This window comes from Panthera tigris, chromosome E2 (genome assembly GCF_018350195.1).
Source record: "Panthera tigris isolate Pti1 chromosome E2, P.tigris_Pti1_mat1.1, whole genome shotgun sequence".
NCBI lineage: Eukaryota > Metazoa > Chordata > Mammalia > Carnivora > Felidae > Panthera > Panthera tigris.
Genome location: NC_056674.1, coordinates 22,064,419 through 22,080,618, shown reverse-complemented (window position 1 = coordinate 22,080,618; position 16,200 = coordinate 22,064,419).

The window sequence follows — 16,200 nt, the reverse complement described above, 5'->3', positions numbered from 1 at the left end:
AGTCAAGAAATGGCTCTGTGGAAATGCAGCAAAGGGACTAGGACGCGGGGATGCCGCCCCAGCCCCACAGCCCTCAACCTCCATCGCCGGCTGGGCCCCCCCCCCCCAGTCACCCTCGCCACCTGCCCCAAGGCCCTGCCATTTTGCTGAGTTCCCAAGTTCCTCCGCCGCCCGGAACATCATTTGTTTTTCTTTGTTCGGAAGACACGCTACATGAGCATTTGCGTGAGGCCATCTGTATCTCTACAAAGAAATAATGGGGCGGGGTGGGGATCGTGCGGGCATTCGAGACCCTCGCCGGTGGGTAGGGCGCGCGGCGGGGCGAGGGCCAGAGAAAGTTGCTCCTTGCTGGGATTCGCGGTGGTCCACGGAGGGGCCTGCAAACTTCCCTCCTGGCTCGCTCTGCCATTTCCCCAGCTTCTGCATTTCCTCCTGCCTGTTCCTCCCCTCCTCACTGACTCCCTGGCAGACTGCTGCCAAGATCATTTCGGGAGGGAGTGGGAGCTGTCTCCAGCAGCCCATTCTGCAGCCACGAGCCGCCTCCCCCCCAACTCCCAGGAAACCCGCCCCCCCCCTTATTTTATTTTATTTTATTTTTATTTTTTTGGAAAGTGCCAACTCTTTTATTTTCCTGAAGGTGGCAGTGAAAGAAAAAAAATGACTCCCTTTGAAGATTTCGGAATTTTATTACAAAACAGATGGAGCAGCGAGCGTCCCCGTTGTCCCCGCGTGCCCAGGAGCGCTGACAATGGAAGCCGCGGCCCCGCAAAGTGGTGTCCGCCTGGGGCCGGCTGCCTCGCCGGGCAGCGGGGCACCGTCGCGCACCGGCCCGGCGCTGAGTGACCGGCGACTCGGCCAGCCTCCTCCTTCTCCCCTCCTAGTCCCTCACCAAGATAATTGAGGATCATAATGCTGGGGAAGGAGCGCAGCGGCTCCCGCGGGCTGTCTGTCAGGTATCTGCTCGTGTCTTCATATCATCCGTCAGCATTGAGCGCCTCTGTCATCTCTCCTCAGCCTTCAGCGTCGCGCTCTCTCATCGTGTTCATTATCTCGGCTCAGACCGGCCCTCCCCCCGCTCCCCCCCGTCCAGTAAATGCATCTTTGTGCAACTCTCAGTCTCCGATTATGAATCGATGATCATGTGGTATAAGAGAGATAGATGGCTTTTAGTTCCATCTTGTCTCCCCTAATTGTAAAATATTAGTTACATTACACTGTGTCTTTTGATTAATGGAACTTATTTGGAGTAGCCTATCCGAACCCTCCCCCTTCTAAAGTCCTCCACTGACTTTTGAGAATTGAGTGATTTCACTTAAAGCAGACAAATAGGCCCTTCAGCGAGGAGATAGCGAGGCTGAGATACTGTGGGCAAGACAGGCTCCACAGACCGAGTGGTGGATTCTGGAGAAAGGCTTCCCGCCGGCCGGGCAAACACTGGGCTGCTAATACATGCCTGCACGGGGGAACTTCTTTCCCTTCTTCATTTCACCCCCTTTTTGGCAACCCCAGCCCATCTCGCTGACTTGCAAAACAGGATGTGAAGCAAAATTGAATTAAAATTAAATAAATTGCAGATTGCCACATTCCCACATTTGGCTTGCGAGGAGCCAGTCAGATCTGAACTTTGACGAATTTGAGCTCTCGCTGGGCTGGGCTCCTTTCTTGGGCATGGGGCCGGGTGTCAAAGGAGAATTCTGCCGCCCACATGTGACCCGGGGAGACGTTTGTCCTTTAAGGCAGAATTTATCTTACTGGGCACTATTTACTTAGATATGTCTGTCGATAAACTGAGCCCTTGCCATACGAAAAGGAAGTGGGTGGCTAAAACCCTTCTTATAAATAATCACTGTCTATCTTTCAGTGTAAATTCAAATTCAAGGACATGTTCACTTTCAACCTATCAGCTCAATTAGAAAGGTCTATCTACTGTCCACGTGCATAATGTCTATATCTCGGGGAGATTAGAAGATTGACTTCATAAACTCACAAAAAGGGGCCACGGATTAGGAATTCTAGAATGCATTTTGATAGGGGCACTTTCAGGACTCATGATTTATAAAATGCATGCAAACATTTAGACCTATTTCTGTACGATACGTTTAGTATTTTATTCTGACCTTTGGATTTTTATTTTTACTTTTATTTGCATGATTCTTGTAGACACTGACTATTATGCATTTTCTGGGGACATGCTATTCCATTTAATGTACTAGAGCCAGAAGATTGATTTTATTATGTGTATAGGAAGCTGGTAATGTTTTACTTTATTTATTTATTTTTTTAAGAGCACAACAATGTGTTTATGGCTGCCAGGAAAAGTGAAGCCAGCAAAATAACCATGCCTGAGCATAAAATTCATTCTGAGGATTAGGCGCCCAGAAACATGTAGATTACAGATTGGAGGGCTGCGGCCAGGCCACTTTGGCCCACGTCCTAGCTCCCTGTTCGGATCTGCACAGGTGCCTTGCACATATCTGGAGAACCAATGTCCCCATTTGCTCTGGGTCAGTAACTCATCCCTCCTGTCACCCACACCCAGATTTGGCGTTCTATTTCTTTAGTTTTTTTGTGTGTTCTGAGTCCTGGCTTTGGCGAAAGTGTATGCTTGAGGACTCTTTGTTCTGAGTACCAAGGGACTTTTTAAAATGTCAGCTGAGTTTGGGCTGTTGTGTCTAATAAACCTCCTTAGGGCTTAAGATGCGCTGCCTCCAAATTTTCATCAGTGGTATCACTCACTGAGTTATGCACATCCATCATAGTTTGAGAGGATTTTATAGAATATTCTTACTACAGCATGTGAATGCATATTGACAATTGTTGGCACTTTTATATAGTCCACGATACACATTTATCTGTTATGGATCCATAATACCAAATGTGTAGTAAAAAGCTATATCAAAAGGCAGTTATCCCGCGTGCATAAAACGCTCTCACTTGGTCGCTTTAATTTCCTTACTACAGCTTCTGAAACCCCCACTTCATCCTGATGGACTTCAATATTTCATTTAAGTAAAGGATGCGCCTGAGAGGGGGTGACGGTGTTTGTTAAGGCGGTGGCAGTTCTGGCTTCTGTCGAGGCCAAGCCCTGCGCTGGGTCTAAGATCAGTGCGCGAGTCGCCGCACACAGCCTGCCCCTCCCAACCCCACCGTCCCCCACCTCCTGCTCCCTCTGCTGGAGATGTGTCATCCCTGGGGCTGGAGAGAAGGCAGGTAGGACCTTCAGGGACCTGGCCTCTGCCCAGTGACGTTTATGGTCATAGCAATAGGCAACATCGACACTCTCTGTCCTAGGATCTGTGCTAAACTCTTACTGTGTGTCGTCGGACCTTGACCGTCTATCTGAGAAGGGCACTAGCGTTAGCCCCTCTGACAGATGAACAAACTGAGTGAGGCTCCCAGGATATGCCAGAGCCAGCTCTAGGCCGTGAGGCTGTTCGTGCCGGAAGTTAGGACTGCCTGCCTCTACACCCTGAGCCCTTGTTCCTTGAACCTGTCTCTGTGTGTTTGGAGTAATTCTGGGCTGTCACTGAATGCTGAGTAGTATCCTGTTGGTTCTCAGACTCAGTGAGATGGTGACCCGTGTCCAATACCTGACAGGCCGTGAGGGCCGAAATGCCAAAAAACGTGTGTGAGGGGCTGGCGATGTGAGAGATACAGTCACCCCGCTCGAACAGAAACCGTTTCCTTCGGGGGATCCCTCATTTCTTCTTTCTCTTCCCAGTTTTCTAGGCCGTTTTGGGAGGGGAGGGAGTCTGGAAGCTCCGTCAAATGGGTACGCTTCGGATCGGTTGGGGTTATGGGGACAATGCCACTGTCGGATAGCAAGTACAAATGAGGAGAGTCCCTCCAGAAGGAAGACAGACGGGCCCCAGGAGTGGTGTGGGTGTTTGCAGTGGCCAGCGGGAACCCGGCTCCTCTGGCCTCCTGTGACTCCCTGGGAGCACGTCCCCGTGTGTCACGTCGAATAACGTGTGCCAGAGCTCTCAGCCAATTATGCAGTGAGGCACACGTGTAGGAGAAGAACGGTCGGTGATACTGGTGAGAGGGACAGGAAAAACAGGCACCCGTGCTCGCTCCTTGGGGCTGCGAGGAGCAGAAGCTGGTTTTGTTGCTGGATACCAGGAAGTGAAAATTTCAACGTGGCTTGTCGTTTGGCATCATGTATTTTAAAAAATAAAATAAACATCTGGTTGTTTGAATGCAAGTGAGACTCCCCTCCTTGCTTCCCCACCCCCCCCACCCCTAATTTCAGCCAAGCTGTGTGTGTAAACACAGTCTTAATTGACATCAGGTTAGGGGAGTCTGGAAAACAAGCAGCAATTCAGAGCACTGGGATGGACCCAGACCTCTCCAGGAACCCAGCAGTGCGTGCCCACTGACCTCGGAGACGGGCCCGGCACAAATACCGGTGAGACAGGGCCACTGTCTTGGAGGCAAACACGGGTGGGGAGAAAGGGAGAAAGAATCCCCGTGCAGGGCCCAAGGCAGGGCCGAGTCCTGCCCCAGGGAAATTGGGCTTGCTGGAGCTGGCAGGGGGCTCTGGGGAGGAACTACCCGAAAAGGGACTAGAACCTGGATAATTAAGCTTTGCGACGAATTCGGTAATGAAGCCTGATTTAGTTCCCATTCAGCTCCAGCCTCCCTCTCTGTATAACGACGTGTCTATTTTGAGACTCAGGAAAGAAATGCTTCAATTTGCAAAGTAAATGTTTGTTTGCTTGTTTATTAATAATCACGTAAAATAATCCGTTGGCTTCATCCTTAAAGCAGGATCTTGGGGTTCTTGGGTGGTTCAGAGAGTAGGGGTCTGGAGCCAGACCACCTGGTTTCAAACACCAGCTGCCCCACTCCCTGCTTCCCCCGGCTACACGACCCAGTGTCATGAACCTTGGCGTCCCCAGCCCTGAAGCGGGAGCACCTCCTACAGCCCCGTGAGTTCTCAGTGAGACGCTGAGGTAAAGACCTTGAACATAACCAGAAGTCCCAGGCTTAAAACAAAGGGTGAGGAATGTCTGATAAAAAATGCACTCACTTCAAACAAAAAACTGTATGTATATATATATATATATATATATATATATATATATACACATACATATAATGGTTGGTCTTTTTTCCCTTCCATTTTAGTAAATCATTTTATAAGGAATTTTGTAGCATGAATGAAAAGATACTGGCTAATTATCATGAGTAGTTTATGGCCTGGGGTCAGCAAGAAAGGTAGAGGAAGAGGTTTTTAGGGGAGAAGACTGGAGGTGGGGAGGGAGATCCATTTGTGTGTAGTCTAAATGCCTCCTGAACAAAATCGAGAATATCTTCCCAAAGCAAACCGACCAGCTGACCAGCCTGCTGCACAGGCAGAGACGCTCAGAGATGCTCAGGATCTCTGTATGAAGGAAGAGTGCGGTCCACATCCCCCTCCCTCCCGGCCCGCCCCCCTCCTCAGACAGACTTTGCATCTGGGCCAGTTTTCCCAAAATGTCTGTGGCCCAGAGTTGGGGGTGGGGGGAGGGGGGGGCTGGGAAATACCAAAAGACATCAAAGAGGGTCTCACTCCCAGACTCTGCCCGGTTTCAAGGCTCCGTAATTTGGGAAGGTTGTGCGCTACATAATTTGTGAGCCTCCAAACACGCAGGTTATTGTTTGTGGACAGATGGTGTATCGCGTTTTATCGCTTTTCCTTCTGTGGGTCCTCATATGTGGGACTGATGTGCATTCTGAAGTCTTTGTCTCCTTCTAAAATCTCTAATCTGAAACAGGCAATCAAGCACAGAGGCAGGGCTTCAGAAGGCATAATCAGAGTTTTAAAAGCAAAGGGGAGGGGGAAGCCAGAAATTCAACTGCAGTTATGAGGCAGATGTGTTTGCAGAGAATGTGAGAGGTTATTAGGGCTTTCAAAGTGGACCCACGTAAGGGATCCCGGAGTGCAGAGGGAGAGGGAGAGCTGGGCGGTGGCTGCCGGCCCCCGGGCGCCTCCTGGCATCCCCCCCGGCACTGCGCCGAGCCCCGGGCAGAGCCCCCACCTTGACTCGGGGGACGGGGGTCTTTGTCTCCGCAGGCGGCCGTGGCAGGGCCCGGGAGGCCCCATCTTGGAGCTGCGGCCGCCCTTAAGAGTTAAATCATGTTGATATACAGGAAGGAAATGAAATAGACGAACTCACTCCTCTTTTCTTCCTACGGATTTTTCTTTTTTATTCTGAAGATAGAATTACTGTTTGTAAGCATCTGAAAGTCATTAGAGGCCCTGCAGTCTGTCAGGTGCCGACGCAAGAAGCTGCTGAAACCAAACGGGTGCCTGCACCGAGGGCTGGGAATTTGTCATGTGCTGATGAGCAGTTATAATAATATATGAGCAAATCACAAGCATTCTGCAAATTAATCAAATTTTTTTCCCCTTCTCCCTTGTCTCTGGGAGAGTGGCTTTGCAGGCAGACGTAGGTGAAGCAGTTTTACTCACAGATGGTCGCTCTGGCATCAGATGGAATTTATATAACAGTAATTCTGATTTCCTGCCAAAGTAGCAGTGAACACACCAGGGAGATTGTAGAAGGCAAGTCATGTGGTTTTGCTGAGGTTGTTGTGGGAAGTTTAAGGGGGGAAATCTCAAATTTTCCTCTTTGCCTTTACTGTTTTTGCCTGAAGGGCCAGAAACGGAACGCCATTCTGCCATGGGCGAAATCCGTCACATCTTTCCTTGTGACTCGTCTGAAAGTGCTTCGCAGCTGTCGGAGCTGCTGGCGGTGACAGAGCCCCAGGACTCCTGATCCTCGCTGGCGCCTTACAAGATCGGAGGGGGGCAGGTTCACAAGGTGGTCGCCCCAGCGCCGGCGGGAGGCAGGGGCCCTTGCCTCCGCGCAGGCCGCGCTCGCTTACCCTCCTGCCTCCCCGTGGCATGGGGAGGCCTACAAGGGCTTTTCTTTTCAAGTGTTTTATTAAATGAAGAGTCTAACAACGCTCACTTTAATTACACACGGGCTCCGTTTATAATTCCTCTGGATTTATTCACGTAGCTGAAAACGATGGAGCTGGTGATAACAATGATCTTCTGGGTTTAGCGGCTCAGAAAGCTGGGAGCGCGCTGGTGTGTAAGTGTGTGTGCGGCGTGGGCGTGCCCTGGGTGCCCCCAAGGCCTCTCTGTGCTCCCGCGCCCTTGGCCCCCACCCCGCCCAAACTGCCCTCTCCCTTTGGAAGCCACGTCTTGCCGGGGACGAAGAGGTCCGCGAGGAGTTGGCGCTTGGCGGGGGGGGGGGCACACGTTGAGGGACCAGTTCTCAATGCAGGGCGCCTTTTCCCTGCGGAGGGGACAACGATGAAACGATATCAAGATGGCGTGGACACTGCATTATGCAAGGAAGTCCTGATGCTGTGGGCCTTCTCTTTATCTTTCTTTCTTTCTTTTTTTTTTTTTTTTCCTAATGTAAAGCCCTGCCCATTTGTTTTGGTTTACGTGACTCCAGAGAAGTAAGTGGATTAGACAGAAACTTTAGCACGCTTCGTCGCAGCTGGGTGCCGACATCTGTCATTCCTCACCCATATTCTGGATCATGCCAGCAAGAGAAAGCAAAGTCTGACACCTTTGATTTTAGAGAGAGCCTTTTATAGGGGGAAAAAAGAGAAGAAAGGAGTAGCATTTCCTTTGTGACTTCATAAGAAAAGCCACCTCTCTTCTAGGCTTTATTTATTTTATTTTATTTTTGGCATGTGACAACATTAGTGGCACTCAGAGAGAGCCGAACATTGAAAAGTTTACGCTTCTCCTTTTTACTTTGTAATTTTCTATTGTCCGTGGTACCGATTTGTAGAATTGGGCATGATAAGAAGTGGCTCTTGAAAATACATCCACTGTGCCCGTGTATATGGATATATACTGTGGGTACGGATCGAGGGTGTCTGATTCCTTTATGGAAAGAGAGATGTGCGATTCTCTCTCACACATCAACTCACATTAATGCAACACAACAGCACCGAAATTTTATGCAATATGAGTGTTCCCGCCGCGCGGTTTTTGGTCAGATTTTCTGCAACCCATGTGAGACCCCTCCCCAAACCATACGACGCCTCCCCACCCGCCCCCACCAAGAAATGTACTAATGTTTTCATGAAGACATATGTGGGTAGTGAATTATCCACAGATAACCTTGGATGCCAGCTTTTGGTGGATTGGACGTGCCTTGCGCTGGTGCGGTATTTGTGTTGGGTGCTTCTGTAGGTGTGCCCCTCCCCCCCCCACCCACGCCTTCACCGGTGTGGCACAGTGCACAGCCCACCCTCGGCACAGGCCAGGATTGGCCCCCCTCCCGTATTTAAATTGTACAATAAAACAGAAACTACAATTAAGCGCTGATGTGTTCGCTTTAAGCCACACAATGGAAAACAGGAAACGGTTGAAGCAGAGACCACCCACTTGTTTATTTCACTGGGTGTGTCTAGGAATGCGGCTCTTCTGCAGGATGAAAGCCGCACAAAGACCTCACCCAGTGTCCCACCCCCACCCCTGACCCTAGAGAAGGTGAGGCCCGGGCAGTTGGGCCAGTTGGGTGTGGACAGGACAGGACAAAGCAGAGACTGAGGACTCTGAGGCCCACAGTGCCAGGAGGCAGATCATGCCAGCAGAGAAGTGGGCCCAAGGGCAAACCGTGCCCAGCTAGGGGGCCCCCCGGGACCCGGCTCTGACTGGCTGCCTCTGGGAAGATCTTGCCAGAACTTCTGACTTTTCAAGGTAAATGAGAAACCCGTGTTTTTACCTGAAATCTCTTTGTTTTGGAACATTGGCCATACTGCCCCCCCCTTTTTTTTGTCCTCATAGTGTTGAGGACAAGAAATAAATATGTGTGTGCCTCCAGCTTGTGACCTCTGAGGGGAGTGAAAGTGTGTACGTGCAGGGTAGCGATGGAATCCGTGGGGCTGCCCACTTGACCCCTTGGGCTCTGGGGGGCCTCGGTCTGGTTGGGTGGTGACAGCTTGACATCACACAGCAAGTGGCTATAGCTGGCTGAAGGCCTGGGGAGGAGAGGGTGTGGTTCCTGGAGCTGTAATGGGGACACCGAGCTCCCCCGCAGGCAACACAGGAAAATGCACAACCACCCAATGACCGAAAGTGCACCGGAAGGTGGTTGAGCCCTCCTGCGCCCTCCTCGAAGGGGCAGAGTGGGAGGGGGAGTGTGGCAGCCTGGACTGGAGTCTCCAGGGGTCTCCAGGGCACAGAGCTCTTAGATTTTCCTGGTGAATTCCCCAGAGGAGGGGTCTTTGCGGTCACCTGTCAGGAGGGGTGTCTGGCACCGGAGGAAGGACACCAAGCAGGGTGGAGGGAAGCGAGTTCGGGATATGTGCACTCCTCACGAGACCAGAGAGAAGCAAGCCTGTTCAAGCTCAGGGCTGCCCATGCCAGGGTGTCCTCAGGCCTCCACGAAGGTGAGAAAATGGGGCTGGACACAGGGGCCACCCACCCAAGGCAGCACCCAAGCCCAGCCTACCTGGTGCTCAAGGGACACAAGCCCCAGGACCCCTCGCGCAGCACCTATTCTGTGAGTAGCCGCTGGACTTGCCCGTCGCCCCAGGGAAGAGAGGGACCCTCTAAGCCTGCGTCCTGGGAAGCCTTATCGGGCGGCACCTGACAACACAATCCAGGGCCTAAGCGTGTGGCTCTTTGACAAGTGCCAGTGGTGCCCTGCGGCTGGGTCCTTCGAAAGGCTTCCGGGCAGTGTGGGGGCTTTGGTGGGCCTGACTGGAAGGCATCAGCAGGCTGCGGTGGGCAAATCCCTGGTGGGCCTGGTAGTGGGTGTGAGGTAAGAAGGGGCCGCGAGCCAGAAAGCCAGGCTGAGGAACAAGATGCCATGGGGAGACATAGGGAGTCATTGAAGGTTGGAGAGCAGAGGCGGGCACACGTGCACACTGGCTTGCTGCGTGCGGCACGCCTGCGGCCCTTCTATCCTTCTGGTGTCCTTCTTGTGCCCCGAGACTCTTCGCTGTTGTCCTGGGGTGGGCTGTGGGTGCCGGAGGTGAGTCACGTGGAGCAGGGCTGGCTGTCACAGCTTCCTCTACTGCCCATGTTGTTGCCATGGGGACTTCAGATGACTGCATCTAGCCCAGTGTCCTTAAGGAGGGAAGATGCGGGTAGTGAGAGTCTGAAGAAGAGGTGTTGCGTTGGCAAATCTCGGGGGCCCTCCGTTGTTGCCATCTCTTGAGTATCGCCTTAATAATTTCACTTAAAGGGCGCCTGGCGGTCTCTGTGGGTTAAGCCTCCGGACCTTGATTTCAGCTCAGGCCCTGATCTCAGTTTGTGGTTCGAGCCCCACGTCGGGCTCTGCTCTGACAGCACAGAGCCTGCTTGGGATTCTCCCTCTCTCCCTCTTTCTCCGCCCCTTCCATGCGCGCGCTCTCTCTCTCAAAATGAATAAATAAACATAAAAAAGGAAAAGGACAGTCAAACGCCCACCGCATCCCACACTCTCTATGTAAATATCCCCACCCCTCCCCCGCCCCCCGGGATGACCTAACTCCCCGCTCCTTCCTGTGGGCTGTGCGGTGACTTCCTTCCCGGGGAAGTGTGCCTGAAGAGCACAGCGTGGAGAGGGGACAAGACCAACTTGCCAGGGCAGACACCTGACGAGCACAACCTCCACCGGGTCACCAAGGTCAGAGTGACAGCCGTGCCCTGATCCCATGCAATGGGAAGTCACTGCACCTCTGTGGTCTTCCGCCCCAAACCCAAGTCGAACCGTGAGAAATCCCAAATGAGAGACCTTCTACAAAACATTCCTCAAAATTGTCAAGGTCATCAAAAACAAGGAAAGCCCGAAAACCTGTCACGGCCAACAGGCACCTCAGGAGACACAACTACTAAATGTAATGTGGCATCCTGGGTGGGATCCTGGAACCGAAAAAGGACGTTAGGTAAAAATGAAGGAAATCTGAATAAAATATGGGCTCTGCTTAATAATAGTGTATCAATATTGGGTCATGAATTGTAACAAATGGACCCTACTAATGGAGGATGTTACATTGGGGGGGGATGGGTGTGACAGGAGAATTTGCTGTAGTATCTATGCGACATTTTTGTAATTCTAAATCTATACTAAAATAAAATTTTTATTTAAAAAGGTTCATAACGGATTTTTTCTCAATGTTTATTTATTTTTGAGATAGAGTGTGAGCAGGTGGGGGGGAGGGGGCGGGCAGAGAGAGAGAGGGAGACACAGAATCCAAAGCAAGCTCCAGGCTCTGAGCTGTCAGCACAGAGCCCGACGCGGGGCTCGAACCCACGAACCGCGAGATCATGGCCTGAGCCGAAGTCTGACGCTTGACCTACTGAGCCACCCAGGCGCCCCTAAAAACTTCTTCAAAGGTGAATTTGGTTAGTTTTCAGCGGACAGTGACAGCACAGCACCCCAGATCAGGAGATGGCCACAGCATTAGCTGACACTGACTTCGTGACGCTGAAATCCCTCCTGGAGGAGGTGGCAGCGGGGGCGGCACTCCACGGGGCCTGCGCCCAGGAGCGGGAAGGAGACAGGCAGGGCTGGAACACCAAGCCCCCGGCCAGCATCTCTGTTACTTAGGCACAGTAGGGAAGCGGGCGGGCTTTCCAGTCGGAAGCCAGGATTCAAACCTTATCTGTTTGAAGGATTTCGTGTTCTTGGAGCAGCACGCTCAGCCTTTCCAAATCTCCCAGTTTTCATCTGTAAAACGGGCAGAACAAAGTTCCCACATAGAGTTGATGAGAGGGAGGCCTGTGAATTGCTGAGCACCACGTGTGCACATGCATGTTAAATAAACGTTCCCCTGATACAGTTACAAGTATTTATTGACCGACTCACGCTCTGAAGCGCCTGTGGTGTGGTAGCCTTGAATGAGAATCGCCATTCCAGTGACAACGCTGAAGGCAGGCCTCAGGGTCTCCACTTGTCAGCTGAGGACGCCGAGGCCCTGAGAGGCTCTGGGTTTCCTCGGAGCCGCGAAACCAGAGGGAGGCGGAATCCAGCTTTGCAACCACTCCCTTTGAGCCTGCCGCCGGGGCTCAACCCACTGCGTCTTGCTGCCTCTCTGAGGCATCAGATTCAAGTTCAGTTAGCATGAAAGCTGAGAAAGTGAGGCTGGATTCCAGGAGGTGTCTGTAGAGAAGAGCGTCTGGCAGAGGGTGTAGGAGCCTTCCAGATATTCCCAGCACTGCACCCGCCCGCCTCCCAAGCCCAGAAGGATCGCACCCAGGAGCGTCCTGCCCTTCCATGTCCATGGCCTCGAGGTGGTCGCTTTCTCGGGAACTCTGGCCCCTGCAGTGCAGATTTGGCCTTAAACCGTGTTTATTCGTTTGCCCCAGGCGGCCTCTGTGCTCGGGGAGCCACCAGCCTGCCTGGGTGGGCAGGAGAGGCAGCCTGGAGTGCAGGCCGCGGGCACTCACAGGCAACTATTGATCTGGGATCTTAAATCATTCCCCGGATTTTATGAAAGCATTTATGTTTATCATTAAATAACCTTCAAAGGGTCGATGAACTTACTTTCCTTTTTTGGAGATTTTTAGATGTGTAATATAATAATACTCTCACAATGCCCTGTGTTTGTCTCTGGGTAAGTGACTTCATCCTGAAAGGTGATGGAGGAGACCAAAGAGAGAGGGTGCTGCCCTCAGTGTGAGGCGGGAGCCAGGAACAGAGGGGCTGGTCGCTCGCCCCACATCACACAGCAAGCCTCACCCCTCCTACTACTCCGTTCTCTCCCAGCATTTCCAGGGGAGGGTGGGTGCAGGAGTTGGAACACTTCTCCGTGTACTTAGTAATTCAGTCATCTAGTTATGTCAGTATGACTTGTGGGTGCTTGATACTTCGGGCTATAATCTGATGCTGTGTCAGTCACTTTGTTGCTAAAATTGTTCCAGCCCTGGCCATTGGGGGCTCTTTCATTTGGCTCTGTGCTACTTTGACATACCCCCACCAATGTGTGGGTTTTTTGGGCGATTCCTTACTTTCTGGCAAAAGACGCTCTAGGATCATCTCATGTATTTCCTGTTCCAGCCCTAGAATCAGCCATTTCTACAAAAAGCCTTTTGTTTTCTTTATGTGTTTTTAAAGTGTTTTTACCTATTTATTTTTGAGAGAGTGAGCAAGCACGTGCGCTCACACACACACACACACACGCACACACACACACACACACACACACACACAGAACACACGATGGGGAGGGGCAGAGAGAGGGAGAGGGAATCCCAAGCAGGCTTTGCACTGTCAGTGCGGAGCCCTACACGGGGCTCGAACTCATGAATCGTGAGATCATGACCCTGAGCCCAAATCAAGAGCCGCCTAACCGACTGAGCCCCATAGGTGCCCCGTTGGTTCCTTTTCTTGAGAGTGGTGCTACAAGTCAAGTGTGGATGTCACGGGTTCTAGGCCCGCTCAGCTGACGGGACAAGGAAACATAAGTGTGCATGCTAACTCCTGCACGTACTCATATCTGTGCCACATATATTGAACTGAACACAAGTTCACTCTGATGTCTCTAATCTATTACCACATGGATCAAAATTTGCTTTTAAAATAGTGAAATATTTTTTGGTAGTGTTTTGAATTAAAACCCAAATCACAGGATATTTGAAACCTGAAATTAGTTATACTAAGGATATTCCAAAGTGTTTTAGCATCTTTGATTAGATGGTTGAATATTTTTTCAAAAACTGAAAACATAAATTACGTACCTGATTAGAACCATTCTTGCCTATTTGGAATTAGGGAAATTATATATACATATGTGATGTGTGCAACTGTGAAAAATAGCTTTCTGTTGGTTCCGTGTGTGTTCATGTATATTTTTACCCATCTCATTGCCTCTGCGGAGCCTATTGAACCTGGACGGCTGGCCAGGGTCCTGGGCAGAAGCCCCTCCAGTTTGCAGCGTCAGGGTCAGCTGCAGACACTGAGATCGAGCAGTAGGTGAGAGCCAAGTGGAGACCAGCGGACCGCCCTGGAGGCCTGACCCCGGGTGAGCTTGCTGGGCATCTCTGTGCTTGGATTCCTCCCATGCCTGTGGGTCCACCTCTGGGGCCGTGTTTCTAACATACGCAACTGGCCCTATAGGTGGAGCCATTTTCTTAACTACCAGCCTGCATTTTGCAAATGTCCCCAGTTTCAAGGAATTGCGAAGGGCTCCAGTTGGGTTGCAGCAGGAGTGGTGTTGCTCAGGATGGCACCTCTCAGAGGAGGCACTTCCCAAGCCTCATGGCTCTAGGCATGTGAGCTGGTCCTTTCTAGAAAACCGTGCCATAAAATGTGACTGTGGGAGACCCTTCTGGGCTCTTAGAGATGCTCTGTGATCCTGTGCTCCAAAGAAGGTATTTCAGAAAGGAAAATGGTAGTGTCTCCAGATGAGTCCGCCATGGACTTACTGTAGGCAGCTTTCTCGGGGTCTGTACTCACTCAGGCCGCAAGTGGGTTGTGGCCAAGTCTGATCTAGAAGTCATGGCAGCAGTGTTCCTCTTCACTGACCCACGTGTTTTCTTTTTGCATTTATTTCAATGAACAATAAAAGGGCCTGGTGGGATTGATCTGAAAGGCTTGCCCTGGTCTGAGAGATGGCTGGGCTGTATGAGGACACAGGAGATTGCCTGTGTCTCTGAGAGACGGCTGGGCCATGTGAGGACTGCCCATGGGATTGCCCATGTCTCTGTGTCTACCCCGGGGCCAGGGACCCCACTTCCTCCCACTTACACACATGACCCTCTTCTGGACCCTCTTCCTTGTGCTGACCATGTACCATGACTGGAGATTATCCGTCTCCACTGTAGATCCCCTTGTTCCAGCGTCCAGAATTCTGCCTCTGTCGCCATGTATAGACCCTGCCTGTGGCCAAACAGCACATGTGTCCTTCCTCAAGAATGTTCTTCCTCTCCCAGGACTCTTTCAGGGCCCGTCCTCAGAGCCGTCTTTTTGATGGGAAACTGGAGCCTGGCTCAAAGCGGCTGGATGTCCTCTCCTGGTAAACTCTTGGCCCCTACCTCCTCCCACTGGAGAGGGCGTCCGCTGGGCTGTCACCCCTGAAGGCAGCCTTGAGACTGCAGCCGGTCACTCAGCATGTATTGGTGGGCGTTGTGTGAGGCATGCAGAACAGATGCCCTTCCCGCCCTCGTGGTGCCGAAAGTCCTGTGTCATTCCTACAGCAGTCTGTTCGGTGTAATGCATACAGCAGGTGCTGAATGTGCGCTCGTGGAAGTGGGTGGGGTTCCAGGAGTTGTGTGATGGAAGCTGGGAGTCTTGTGGCTCGGTGACAGCCATGTGCACAATGCCTGGCTTTGGTGGGTGTCTCGAGGCCACAGCGGTGCCTATTGTCCCTAAGTGGTGTGGCAGGTGACGCGCGTGCAGTATCTCTCTCTCTCTCTCTCTCTCTCACACACACACACACACACACACACACACACACACACACACATTATAGTGCACGTCCTTTCAGGGTATTCATAGACTCCCTCCTGGAGCATCCCGGGTCCTGATCGAAGGTAGCCCTTTGTGGAGAATCTTCCGACAAGCAATTTCCAGTGACCGGCAGGAGGGAGCAGAGGGGAGCATCTGTTGTGAGACAGCCCTCAGGTTGAATTCCTGGTCGGAAACCAGCTAGCCACATACTCCTGACTTTGGACAATTATCTAATCTCCCTGGGCTCGGTTTTCTCATCTGTGAAACGGGAAGACTCCTCTCTAGCACATGTCCCTCCTGGGGGTTGCGAGGACCGTGGCCGCGGTTCCTGCAAATGTGCCCCGATGAGTTGTCCCGAGGCGGAACGCCGGTGGTTGGCCGCCGACTGCTCCACCCCTCCCGTCTGCCATCCCGCCCCCGGAGAGAAACCATCCGTTTGGAAAGTGTGGAAGCCCCGTGGATGTAGCCCCATCTCTGCCCACAAGTGTGGGCCAGTAATTAATGGATGGTCCCCCAAGGGGAGGCATTTTCCGCTCCCCCTTAGGTACAGGGAAAGAGCAGATATTTCCATCGCAGCAAGTAAGAAAAATATCTCGTTTCCCCACTTTTGTTATAAACAATGTACGACTTGCTTTCTCCTTACTCCTCTTGACCCTCCACACTGTATACATATTTATATATTATTCATAGTGGATTAAAAATGAATGTGCTCTTTACCACGGCTCTACGGCGCAGTGACAATACAAATTAACGTATGATGTACTTACTTTTCACATGGCAGTGATGGGAAATGTTGATGGTC